The sequence below is a fragment of the Barbus barbus genome, assembly GCF_936440315.1.
Source record: "Barbus barbus genome assembly, chromosome: 3".
Lineage (NCBI taxonomy): Eukaryota > Metazoa > Chordata > Actinopteri > Cypriniformes > Cyprinidae > Barbus > Barbus barbus.
The window spans coordinates 18,337,801-18,350,630 of NC_136731.1; the positions used below are offsets into that span (position 1 = coordinate 18,337,801).

General features: G+C 37.6%; 1 protein-coding gene and 1 long non-coding RNA gene across 8 annotated transcripts in view; one reads left to right on the plus strand and one right to left on the minus strand.

Moving 5' to 3' along the window:
- The window catches only part of LOC306859309 (myocardin-related transcription factor A-like), a 60,091-nt gene that overhangs the window by 25,633 nt on the left and 21,628 nt on the right, over nucleotides 1-12,830 (minus strand). The gene's annotated exons all lie outside the window — the stretch shown is intronic.
- LOC306854248 lies at nucleotides 1,801-9,822 on the plus strand. The gene is made up of 4 exons (XR_013782811.1): nucleotides 1,801-2,320; nucleotides 3,024-3,201; nucleotides 6,886-7,051; nucleotides 9,185-9,822. It is a non-coding gene; the product is annotated as an uncharacterized lncRNA (long non-coding RNA).

Consider the following 12,830-nt stretch of genomic DNA (forward strand, 5'->3'; position numbering starts at 1 on the left):
TTTTCCCAGACTATAGCACTCACACGGCGTCTAAAAGGAAAGCGATGGCATCGGCGAGGAAGAAACTAACTCAGCTGGGGATATCATCCTTTGTGGTTTACCCCGCGGTAGTGAAAGTTACTCACCGAGGGAAGATTTCTCACCTCGAGACACCGGCAGAGGTTGAAAAGTTCGTTCTCAATCTGGATCCCGCCACAAAGTCTTCTTTGAAGAAAGATGTAGCGGTTGCGTCACGAGAATCCGAGGTGAACGAGGATGAATCTGCAGTTCCTATGGAGGACTTTACTGAGAAAATTTGACAGTCTCTCCATCCTAAAAATGACCGAGTCAGATGTTGACGGACGAGCCGGACGGCTAGGGTGGCCGCGTATCCAAAGGCTGTTACTTTGAGGGCAGATAGAAGAGTGTGTTCTAACTCTTTGTTTACTGCCCATTTTGTTTTTGTTTTTGTCATTGTTCTTATTTTTGTTGTTTTGTTCTATGCCCCGGACTGCCCACGTAAGTTTAATTGGTCTAATGTATGCCTATGTATTAGTTTGCGTAATATTTGTATGTCCAGATGCATATGCATATGCTCTGATCACCGTTATCTTTCTGGTGGATTACTTTCTGGTCGATTACTTTCTGGTCCTCCCATCTTAGTGGTTGGTGTGAGTTGCTTTTCTCTTTTTAATATATGGCTACACTGTAAAAAATGGCTGTGAAATCTACAGTTATTTACTGTAGATTCACAGTAACATTACTGTATAAGATTTTTACAGTAGAATATTGTAAAGTTTACAGTAAGACCGTAAAAATCACAGTAGTCCAAGCATTACAGTTGAAATCACAGTAGTCAAATCATTACTGTAAAAAAATCACAATTTAGCCACTACAGTACTGTAAATAGTAAAGTAAACTACTGTAATTTTCTTTTTTTTATAATATCTTTCTTTGTACCCCTTTCACATGGACGGCCCCAGATTATTGTTGTTCAGAATTCATTACCGGAATATGATATAAATACTCGATGGTGAGCTTTAAGTAAAAGTGTAATATTAATAAATTAAAATGTGTCATGTAACTTGTACTCTGATGCACCTGCTGCAGGAGCTTTCTATTCCATACAATATATTTTTTATTCTTTTTTTTTATTCTTATTTTTTATTTCAGATTCCAATAATATTTTTTTGTTTGTTTGTTTTGTGACTGTAAATGGGTGTTTGGGTGTAAATGGGTGTTAAAAGGGCAATAAAATATTTGATAAGCCTTATCTTAAACTTCTCCAAAGTCTCCCCTGACATGGTCTAACAATATAGGCTTCATAAACGCATAATTTTTTTAGATGTCATCCTCAGATTTGAAATGAAGCATGACCATTGGTTATAAGTTGCAATAGTATATTCACATAATTATGTATATTAATATTAAAATATTAATATTTTTATACATTTAATAAATATATTCTTAATATTTGTTGTTTTTATTTTTTAGCATATATATCTCAATATTAATAACATCTGATTAATTTTGAGTTTTGAACTTGAGCCAAAACTCTCAAGCTTTCTAAGGTTATGTGTCTATTCAGAATGACTTTTATTTTGGGTATAGGCTATGTCATGTGCATTACTTGCCAAAATTGGGGCTGTCTGGTTAACTCATAAATACGTACCATGGGATTTTTATTTTACAAAAATCTGTATTATATATTTTTTTCCTCGGAAGCAGGAGAGATAAACGTGCAAGTTTCCGGAGCTGTTTCTGAGCTGCAGGGCGAAATCAAAGCGCCGGCAGAGTGGGCGGGGTTTACCCAGTCTAGACAGTTCTACAATCTGTGGGGAAAAAAAGCGCGAAAGAAGCAGCACTTGAATTCTGACTCGTCGTCAGTGAGAGAAAAGCTCCGTTAATTCTCAGATTTAAGTTTCTTTATACACGGCTTTGTCTTGTGGTTGTATTTTTTTTGTTTTCGTCTTTGTGTTGATTTCTTTCACTTTTTGCCTGAGAGGAATTCAGCGAAAACGTTTCCGTGAAAGCTCCGAAGGAGACGTTTACACAGCCTTTAACGTTAAGCTCCGTTAATAACAGACTATTACTCAAATTTACGTTTCTTTATACACGGCTTTGTCTCGTGGTTGTATTTATTTTTGTTTTAGTCTTTGTGTTGATATCTTTAACTTTTGCCTGAGGAATTGAGCGAAAACGTTTCCGTGAGAGCTCCGACGGAGACGTTTTTACAGCCTTTAACGTTCATGTATTTTTCCCACCCGTGGCCTCTGCCGGAGTTTCCATCTTGGAATCGCGGATCCTTCACCAACTGTTTATCGGGACTTCCAGAAAATCAGTAAGTAAATTTACTATCACTAACGTAAGTTACTAGGAGCAAAAAAAAAAAAAAACTTTAGTGCCGAAAGCCCCATGTTTAAGTTACAGCTAGAGCTATGAGTATAACCAGTTAGCTTGCCATCAAAATGAATTACTCGTGCAAGCACTGTAATTTCACCACAGCTTCAATTACTGCATTTGTTCGTCATTTGAGCATACACAGAAATGAAGTCTGTTTGAAGTCCAAATAAATGCAGTTTATATATATAAAATATATAATTTATATACGTTACTTTGACGTAGTTCCCAGCTCAATCCGAACAATTATAGTTAAAAAGTATATAAATTATATATATTTTTTAGAAAATGACCGATTGTTTCACTAGATAAAAACCTAATCCTCAGATGGGATCCTGCACAGCCCGTTGAAGCACTTCAAAGACCTTTGAAACTGCATTTATTTGGACTTCAAAACGTTGGTTACAATTGAAGTGTTTTCCTACAAAAACGTAATTTCTCTTCCACTGAGGAAAGAAAGACATGGATATCTTGGATGGCATTGGGGTGAGTAAATTATTAGGAAATTTTCATTTTGAGGTGAACTAATCCTTTAATCATGCACTGCTTCGAAGATATGTATGCTCAATTTATGTGGAGAAAATCTTTTATAGAATGTATTGCTATGAAATATAATTTTTGTGATGACTATTGTCTTTACTAAGGAGAGACAATCCTGACTGCAAAAAAATGGATGCTGTCGATGGAGGGGAGGGTCGTAATCCCACCTGGTGCTCACATGGCGGACTTCACCACTGCCTTGGCCGCTCTCTTCGCCTGTTACTATGTATTCAACCTAGAGTATCAGGTGGAAGCCAGCACAACACTGGAGTTTGTTCAGAGGTATTTTTTTTCTTAAATAGTTTGATTGCAGTGTTAAAGCAAATTGACAATTGAAAAGCTGTTCAAAATCATCTTCTCCCTTTAAAATTAGGGGTGTGAACCGACACTGGTCTCACGGTTCGATTACGATTATCATGTCATCGATTCAGTTCAATTCGATATCACAATGCATCGCGATGCACCGCATTCTCAATTAAAACATTTTCTTCAAAAGTGATGTGTGTGCTCGCCTGTTCAAACAGTGACATTCCAGTTGGGAGTAAAGCTTGTTTATGCCATTAAGAAAAGGAAAATCTGTCATATAAATTTTGTTTTAAAGAAATGTTAATTTAAAAAGCAGCGCTCATTAATCAGTGTATTATGTTACCATTAAAGATGCGCGCATCAACCATCGCCGAGTCCGCTGTTGAAGGTGACGATCATCCATTTATAATCACGCATAACAACACAGAATAATTGTAATTTGACCATCGGGTGTGGATACTTAAGTCAGAGAAAATTATTGGGGCGGGTGGATGATTTATTTTTGGCTACGGATTCGGCGTTGGAGCTCATCCGTGCATCTCTAAAAGCAGTCAGACTCTGCCAGGCGTTAACAGCTCGCGGTGCAAACAGCTAATGTGGTTTATCAAGTTAGTGGTATTACCTCCTGCATATTCTATTTGTGCGTGACATGAGCGCACACAGCACGTCTTCTGCAGGTCGTGCTTACCAGGTTGTTCATAAAAGCCGAAATGTGCCCAGATGTAGGCTTTAAGAGTAGTTGGAGCATCTTTAATTACTCGCATCTCGCCTCCCTCTGCCATTGTATGCTACCGCGACAAAGCACGTACGCGACAAATGCCGTCAGAAAGCGTCAGTACATTATAATCGGTTGTGGTCTATTACTGAACCGATACCGAATCGTCCTCGTCCGCATCACGATACATCGTAGAAACGATAAATTTTTATTTTAAACTTAACGGATTAGTTTACCTCAAAATGAAAATTTCTTAATAATTTACTCACCCCAATGCCATCCAAGATATCCATGTCTTTCTTTCTTCAGTGGAAAAGAAATTAAGTTTTTTGAGGAAACAATAGCAACCAACTGAGTTGGTTGCCATTGAAGTCCATTATATGAAGGAAAAAATCCTGAAATGTTTTCCTCAAACTTATTTTCCACTGAAGAAAGAAAGACATGGATATCTTGGATGTCATTGGGGTGAGTAAATGATTAGGACCTTTTCATTTTGGGGTGAACTAATCCTTTAACCTTCCTCTGATTCATAGGTGTGATTGGCAAAGGACAAAAAAGCAGGAAATATAAGGCACACCTGTCATGACGTGGCCACAGCACGTGTGATTATCCTGGTAGTTAGGACATCGCACAAGATTTGTCAACACAGAAAACATTTAATCACTGGATAGGTTTTGTTCGTTTATTTAAAGTGTGGTTTATGTCAGATGAATGTGCGGAACGCTTTTCAGAGAAGACAAGGCAACGTTATTTTAGTACAATTCACACCCAGCAGTAATTCAGGGGAAAAGAAATCTCTGAATGCTTAACGTGAAACTTTGGTCTTCGACCTATCATCGTGTCAATTCTCAATTGATTTTGATGGTAATATAAATTTTAATTAATATGCACGAAGAAGGGAGGGAGAGCAAGACAGTTTGAAGACTGTGAGAGCGCGCGGACGGAGGAGGCGCTCTCCCTCTCTCTCTGCTCGTTCTCTCATACCCCTTTTCCACCTAAGTAGTTCCAGGGCTGGTTCGGAGCCAGAGCCTAGTTTCGAACCGGTTCTTTGTTTTTTGACATCCAAAGAACCAGCTCCGAACCAGTAAAAGCGGTTCGTAAGTAGCACCAAAACATTGCTGGGCTAGAAGGAAGAACCGCTTGCGTCAGGAGCTGGTTGCAGGGTTACCGTGACCAACAAGACGAACAGAAACTTGGACCGCCATATTTGAAATAGCAGCTAAACGCTAACACGTTTGATTCGCCGTGTTTGGGTGCCGATGTAGGTTCGCAAAGCCATGAACATCAAATAGCACCGCAACGTCCGCCATTGCTGATAGTTTGTTTAGGCTTGTTTGGGGTGAGTAGATAGATCGGCGCTGCGCAGACCGTTCGGTGCGAGGCATATCGGGGTGCTGCGGGAGCGACTGGAAAGCAGACGGCTCTTTATGCTTTTGGGTCGCTCTCACCGTGCTTTAGTGTGTTGTGTGCCGATCGATCGATCTGCGTGGCGCTGATGTACATCGAACAAGCCTGTTGTGCTGCGCTAGTGAACCGAAACATGAAACGTATTCAGTGACGTAAGAGCTGGCTCTGAGCATGTAGAAAAGCAACCGAAAGGGTTCGCCAGTCGAACTAACTAAGAACCAGCTATAGCACTGGCTCTGAACTAGCACCTGGAACTGCTTAGGTGGAAAAGGGGTATCAGTAACATGCGCGGGTTCCTGTCAGAATTGGCGCAGCAGTCAGTCATCTACTCATCACTCACCGATCAAATAAGGCTTTCCACTTATCACTCCACGCCGGTTCTGTTACTGAAGAATCCAACACGAGACAACGATATGGCGCAACTAAACTGTTACATGATTGGCTGGTAGCGTGTTACTCCCTACGTTGCTAGGTTACCAGAGAGTGAGTACCTTTGTTCATGCAACCAAACTTGCTTCGCAACCTCTGGTTTCTTCTGACGAAGAAAAAAATAAAATATGGAACGTTTTATCGAACACATTTTTTATTGATATTGATTACATGTCTATCGCGATACATATTGTTAATGTTTTATCGCCCAGCCCTGTTGTGTAAAGTATCTGAGTATCTAAATTGTGTAGGTTGAAGCCTCCTTACAACTTGAATGCTTTAGGAGGACTGTTGAGCATGTACACACTATTTTCCTTTTTACATAAAACCTTTTGGGAGAAATTGAGAGGACCCAATGCGGAGATGTCTGGGGAATATGATTTGCCCTGAAAAAACAAACAAGGAGAGTGGTTTATGTCCTGTAAACAGTTGTGATTTGCTAACCAGTTACTCATTACTTACTTACTTAGGCCTGTTACTCCAAGGAGCATAGCCCACTGACAATTTCTCTCCACTTCATTCTGTTCTGTGCCAGCTTCTCCAGATCTTGCCAGCTCTTTCCATCTCAGCTGTGACACTCCTCCTCCAGGTGTTTCTTGGTCTCCCTCTACCACGTTTACCCTGTGGGTTCCACTGTAGGGCTTTGTGTCATGGAATTATTCATTTTACACAATGTGTGCCCAATCCATCCCCTTTTTCGTTTCTTTATTTCCACTTCTATCTCAGGCTGCTTTGCTCTACTCCACAGCTCTTAATTCTTCATTTTTTTCAGGCCATCTGATGTTAAGAATATGTCTTAGGCAGTGGTTGAAGAATTGTAGCTTGTTCAGGAGGTTATTTGTTGTTTTCCACGTCTCAGATCTTTAAAGGAGTATGGTATTAATGCTTGAGTCGAATAGCCGTAGTTTGGTCTTGAGTGTGATGTTACGTGCTCTTCATTTGGGCCCCATCATGCCAAATGCAGCTCTTGCCTTGCCTATTCTCCTCTTTACATCCCTTTTTGATCCGCCATCCTTTATGTATGATTCTACATTGCTCACTGCACTTACAGTTATTCATTAATGTGTACATATTGTCCCATCCCCTAACTCCTATACTGATTTTCATAGGTTTTTAGTCAGGATTAATCCTGACTCCAATAAGTGCACTGCCAAGGAGCAGATGAGCAAGACGACTGGGAGAGTGGTGAAGCGGAAGACTTCATACATGAACCCCCATGTAATCTCCTTCATCAGGGACTTCACGGAGTTCTATTTACTAACTGACTAGATACAGGTGAGGTAGGGGTGGGCGATATGGGAAAAATATCATATCACGATTTTTTATAGAAATATCACGATTCACGATTTTTATCACGATTCTTTGTTAGTTTTACTATTTTGGTTTTACAAGTTGTCTGAGCATTACAGCCAAACTAGAAAGACAAAGATGCATAGCTGATATTTAGGCCAAAGTGGGCGAAGATAAAAATCTTTGTCATTATTTAATTTTTCTTATTAAAAAATAAGAACAAAGATACACATTACAAATACACATAATATACAAATAAAACAAACAGTGCTTTATTTCCAGGTACAATAGGTGTATTTAGCAGAGTATTCAATGAAATTGAATGAACAAATATAAAAATAAAACACTAGATAGACTGATTCCTAAAGCAACTGTATTAAAGTTTTTCAGTCAAGAATAGTGAGTGATTTTTCTCTTTGCGTTTTGTTGTTTTGTTAACGTTAAATGAATAGTTCCCCCACAAATTAATATTCTGTCATCTGTCTGTCAATTCTGTCATAATGTTGTATTTTTATATCATCATTTACTCAAAAGTTGTTTTAAACCTGAATGAGTTTCTTTCTTCTGCTGAACATAAATGCTATTTTGAAGAAGGTGGAAAACCAAACAGTTGCTGGTCCTCAGTGACTTCCATAGGATTTTTCTTTCCTACTATCAAAGTCAATGTGGACCAGCAACTGTTTGGTTTTCCACAGAGTAAATAATGACAGAAATTAAATTTTAGGGTGAACTATCCCTTTAATGACAGTCGACAGCATGTTTAGTGTCCTGTCCCTTTAAGAGCTGCACGCATCTAATATACAAGGCATGCATCCGTTTCTCTCTTATTTACTTTCATTTTAGAGATAACCAACTCAGTCTGTATGTAAACCTTGTGTGTTTTGACAGTATTAGCGCAAAATATAACTTAGTTGAGTAATCAGGCGCTGTTAGACAGGCGTTTTAGTGCGCGTGCTTCAGGTGTATGCGCTCCGAACAAGCGCACGTCAGACCAGCGCGCGAATTAAACATTTAACCAGCAAGGCTTGTATGCAAATAATGTACTTTTGCGATCGCGAATAAGTGCAGTGTCCTGTCTGAGTAACTCTACTGCTGTATGTCGTGTTGTACAGTATATAGAGACGGCGGCGCCAGAACTGTATTTGACAATGTGCGCGGTAGCGCGATACTACGATATTTCTTAAAAAGCAGATCGTGGAGACATTTTTATCGTCCACGATCAAAAATCGTCATATCGCACACCCCTAAGGTGAGGTTCTGATAATAGCTTTAATAATAATTATAATATAATTAATAATATAGGTATACATGGGTATAATATAATGAATCATAATTTGATAATAATAATAATTATTAGGGATACACCGATACCGGTATCGATATCAGGTCGATACTGAGCTCAATGTACTCATACTCGTAAAAATGATTTTTGTACTCCGATACCAACAACCGATGTTTAGAAAACGCGTGAGCTGGTCGAGCGCATCATAGATTTTTTTATTTTTTCCCTGAATTACCGTTGGATGTGAATTGTGCTAAAAAAAACGTTGCGTTATGTACTCTGAAAATTGTTCCGCATCAGCTGAAATAAAAACACTTTCAATAAACAAACAAAACTATCCAGTTATAAAATGTTTCCTGTGTTGACAAAAATGTTGTGCAATGTCCTAAACTCCCGGGATAATAAAACGCGTGCCATAGTCCGCTAATGACGCATCCGATTCTCGAACTAATGACTCCTTTGAACCGATTACATTTAATGAATGGTTAAAACAACTGATCTGTCCAACACTGAACTCACGAGATGTCTGAATCGGTGTATAACAAATTGGTAACACTTTACAATATGGTTCCATTTATTAAACTCTAGTTAACTACATTAGTTAACATTAACTATTAATAATCTGCACTTCTACAGCATTTATTAATCTTTCTAAATGTTAATTTCACCATTTACTAGTAGCCTACATTATTTAAATAAAAAGTTGTATTTGTTAAAAGAACACTCCACTTTTTTTGGAAATAGGCTCATTTTACAACTCCCCCAGAGTTAAACAGTTGAGTTTTACCGTTTTCGAAACCATTCAGCCGATCTAATGTTTTCTTCTTTAATTTCAGGGCTCCAACTACGATTCTAGGTCTCCAAGGTCAGGGCATGCAAGAGGCCATAGACCTTTGTCAAGTGGCAGGGGAAGTTTATTTTCCTTTCTGTTTTAAATGTTCATGCAAATGTTAAATATTTTATTTTTTAATGTTCAATGTTTTATTTTATTTCAATATTGCCATAGTGTTATTTATTGCTCTTTAGAATGTGGTAATAATCAGTTATTTGCACGGCTTCAAAGTAGTTAAATTTTCTGACCGTATTGTATCAATTTGCATTATTGTTCCGTCATAGCAACCAGTCATGTGGAACTAGTGAATGAACTAGTAACAGTTTGCTCTGTGACTTTACAAAACTTGTAATGAAATAGCCTAGTTTTGTAAAAAGTTTCTTCAGTCGTAAATTAAATTTAGCAACAGTAGAATAAGCGGGATAATAGACTTCACGCCATTAGACTATCCAAAGTTAACACACTCCGCTGGGCGTTGTGGCCGCATTACAAACATAGAATGTGCGTTAACTTTGGATGGTATAATGGCATGTTGTCCAATGTCCATTATCCCTTTATGTTGTACCTGTTTTGTCATTCCTGTTCAGCAAATGTTTTTAAATAAATAACTTAACAATTTTCTTATTGTCTGCAGTTGATTGCAATGTTTTAGAATATGGGTGATTCTTTTAATGATGGCTAATATTAAATCAGAGTGATACAGTATTTACAATGTACAGTGTGAAACTGAATTTACAGTGATTAACTGTTATCTACTGTTTATAGTACTGTATTGCATACAATACATAAAAAACAGTGCTTAACTGTTTTTTGTATGTAAATGCAATTGAAATCACAGTATTTATTTTTTTTCTTCTACAGTAAAACAATCAATACTGTAAATACAACTAAAATCACAGTGTTTAATTGTTTTTTATTTTACAGTGAATACACAAAATACTGTAAATGTAAGTACAGTACCCTTACTGTAAAACGTATTCACAGTAACTTACTGGCAACAATTAGCCAGTAAGTTACTGTAAATACAACTAAAATCACAGTATTTAATTGTTTTTGATTTCACAGTGTATACATAAAATACTGTAAATGGAAGTACAGTACCTTTACTGTAAAACATATTCACAGTAAGTTACTGGCAACAATTAGCCAGTAAGTTACTGTAAATACAACTAAAATCACAGTATTTAATTGTTTTTGATTTCACAGTGTATACATAAAATACTGTAAATGGAAGTACAGTACCTTAACTGTAAAAAGTATTCACAGTAACTTACTGGCTAATTGTTGCCAGTAAGTTACTGTAAATTTTACGGTAAATTTTTTACAGTGTATAAATATTTTGTCATGGAACGTCAATGGGTTAAACAGCCCTGTTAAGCGAACCAAATGCTTAGATTACCTAAGAAGCAAAAAGGTCTCTATTGCTCTTATACAAGAGTCACATTTGAAATCAGTGGACGTGCATCGCTTTCAAAATAGATATTTTAAAGTGATATCTGCCTCTTCGGCTGTTAACAAAACTAAAGGGGTGCTGATAGTGATTAAACGTAATAGTGGTTTTTCAATTATAAGAACTGGTGGAGATACAGAAGGCCGAATCACTTATGCTGTTGTTTCCTTAAATAATACTAATTATGCTTTTATGTCTATATATGCACCCACCGAGGGTGATAACTCATTTTTTCAAGAATTACTACGTTTAGTTGTGAGTTTAGAGGACTGTCTTGTGGTGTTAGGGGGCGATTTTAACGCGGTGTTGGACCCCCAGTTGGATAGATCTCATGTCTCTAAGTCTGATTCAGTGATCTCTGGATGTTTTAATTCCTTTTTGCGACACTCTAATATATGCGACGTTTGGCGGTTACAAAATGATGGGGCTAGGGATTATACATTCTTTTCAGCTCGTCATAAGAGTTATTCAAGGATTGATTATCTACTTATGTCCCCTTCACTGATTCCCTATATTAGTAAAGTTAATATTCTACCGATTCTTTTATCTGATCATTCGCCGATAATTACATCTTTAACCCCCGCATCATTGGGCACTAAAAGCAATCGATGGAGATTTAATACCTCCTTGTTACAGGACTGTACATTTGTGTCTGAGTTACGCAGCTCCTTGATGGAGTTTTTACAGATTAACAGAGATTCAGCCTCTGACCCCCAAGTATTATGGGAAACCACAAAATGTTTTATTAGAGGTAAATGTATAAGTTTTTCGTCCTTTAATAAAAAGCGTAGGGAGAGCCGTAAACTTGAATTAGAAAAACAAATTGATCTACTAGAAAAGGAATTAAAAAATAACTTTTGTGAGACCAAAACCAAAATAGTAAATGTCCTTAAATCGGAATTAAAATCCATATATTTACATAGAGCTGAATTCATCATACATCGTACTAGACAATCATATTATTTCCATGGAGAACGGTCTTCCAAGCTGTTGGCTTTGAGGTTGAAAGATAATGAATCTAAGACTAGTATATCAGCTATTAGACATGAGGGCTCAGTATACACTCAACCTAAGGATGTAAATAGGGTATTTGGAAACTACTACCAACTTTTGTACACTTCAGAATCCAACTCTGACCCAACAAACTTTGATTTATTCCTTAAACAGTTAAATCTACCCAAATTAAATGACTCTCAGCGCAACATATTGGATAGCCCTTTGACAATCGAGGAATTAAAATCCGCCTTGGATTGCATGAATAGTAATAAAGCACCTGGGCTAGATGGGATTCCCCCAGAGTTACTGAAGATATTATGGGACATAATAGCGCCTTTGATTCTTAATTCTCTTAACTTTGCGTTAGAAAAAGGGGCTTTACATAGGGACCAAACTACAGCTTTAATAACTTTGCTACTGAAGAAAGGTAAGGATCCACTTGAATGCTCTAGCTACAGGCCAATTAGCCTTCTATCCACAGATTCAAAGCTGTTGGCAAAGGTCCTGGCTTTAAGATTGGATCGATGTATAGGAGACCTGATTACCTATGATCAATCAGGTTTTCTAAGGGGGAGATTTGCTGCAGACAATATACGTAGGCTTCTGCATATTATTCAACAAGCAGACTCATATACAGCTTCCTCTGCAATCCTTTCTCTGGATGCAGAGAAAGCATTCGACAGAATCGAGTGGAGCTTTTTGTGGTCTGTCTTAGAATATTTTGAGTTTGGCTCCTTTTTTCTACAAGCAGTCAAAACTATTTATTCTAAATGCTCAGCCAGAGTAATCACTGGTTCTTCTATCTCCCCTTCCTTTTATCTTGGCAGGGGCACTCGTCAAGGCTGTCCCCTGTCACCCTTGCTTTTTAATTTGTCATTAGAGCCTTTGGCCCAAGCAATCAGACAATGTTCTGCAATAGTTCCAATAAGTTGTATGAATACATCCCATAAAATATCACTCTACGCTGATGATGTTTTGTTGTATATATCAAACATCACAGACTCGGTTAAGGAATGCTTAAAATTATTTGATACATTCGGTAAACTGTCTGGTTACAAGATTAATTGGAGCAAATCCATACTTATGCCCCTTAATTTAGCTGCTAAATCAGAGATTCAGAATTTACCCACTACAATTCCTGTCAGTGACCAATTTAATTATCTTGGAATCAGAGTTTTTCCTTCATTATCTCGCATTTCCAAGT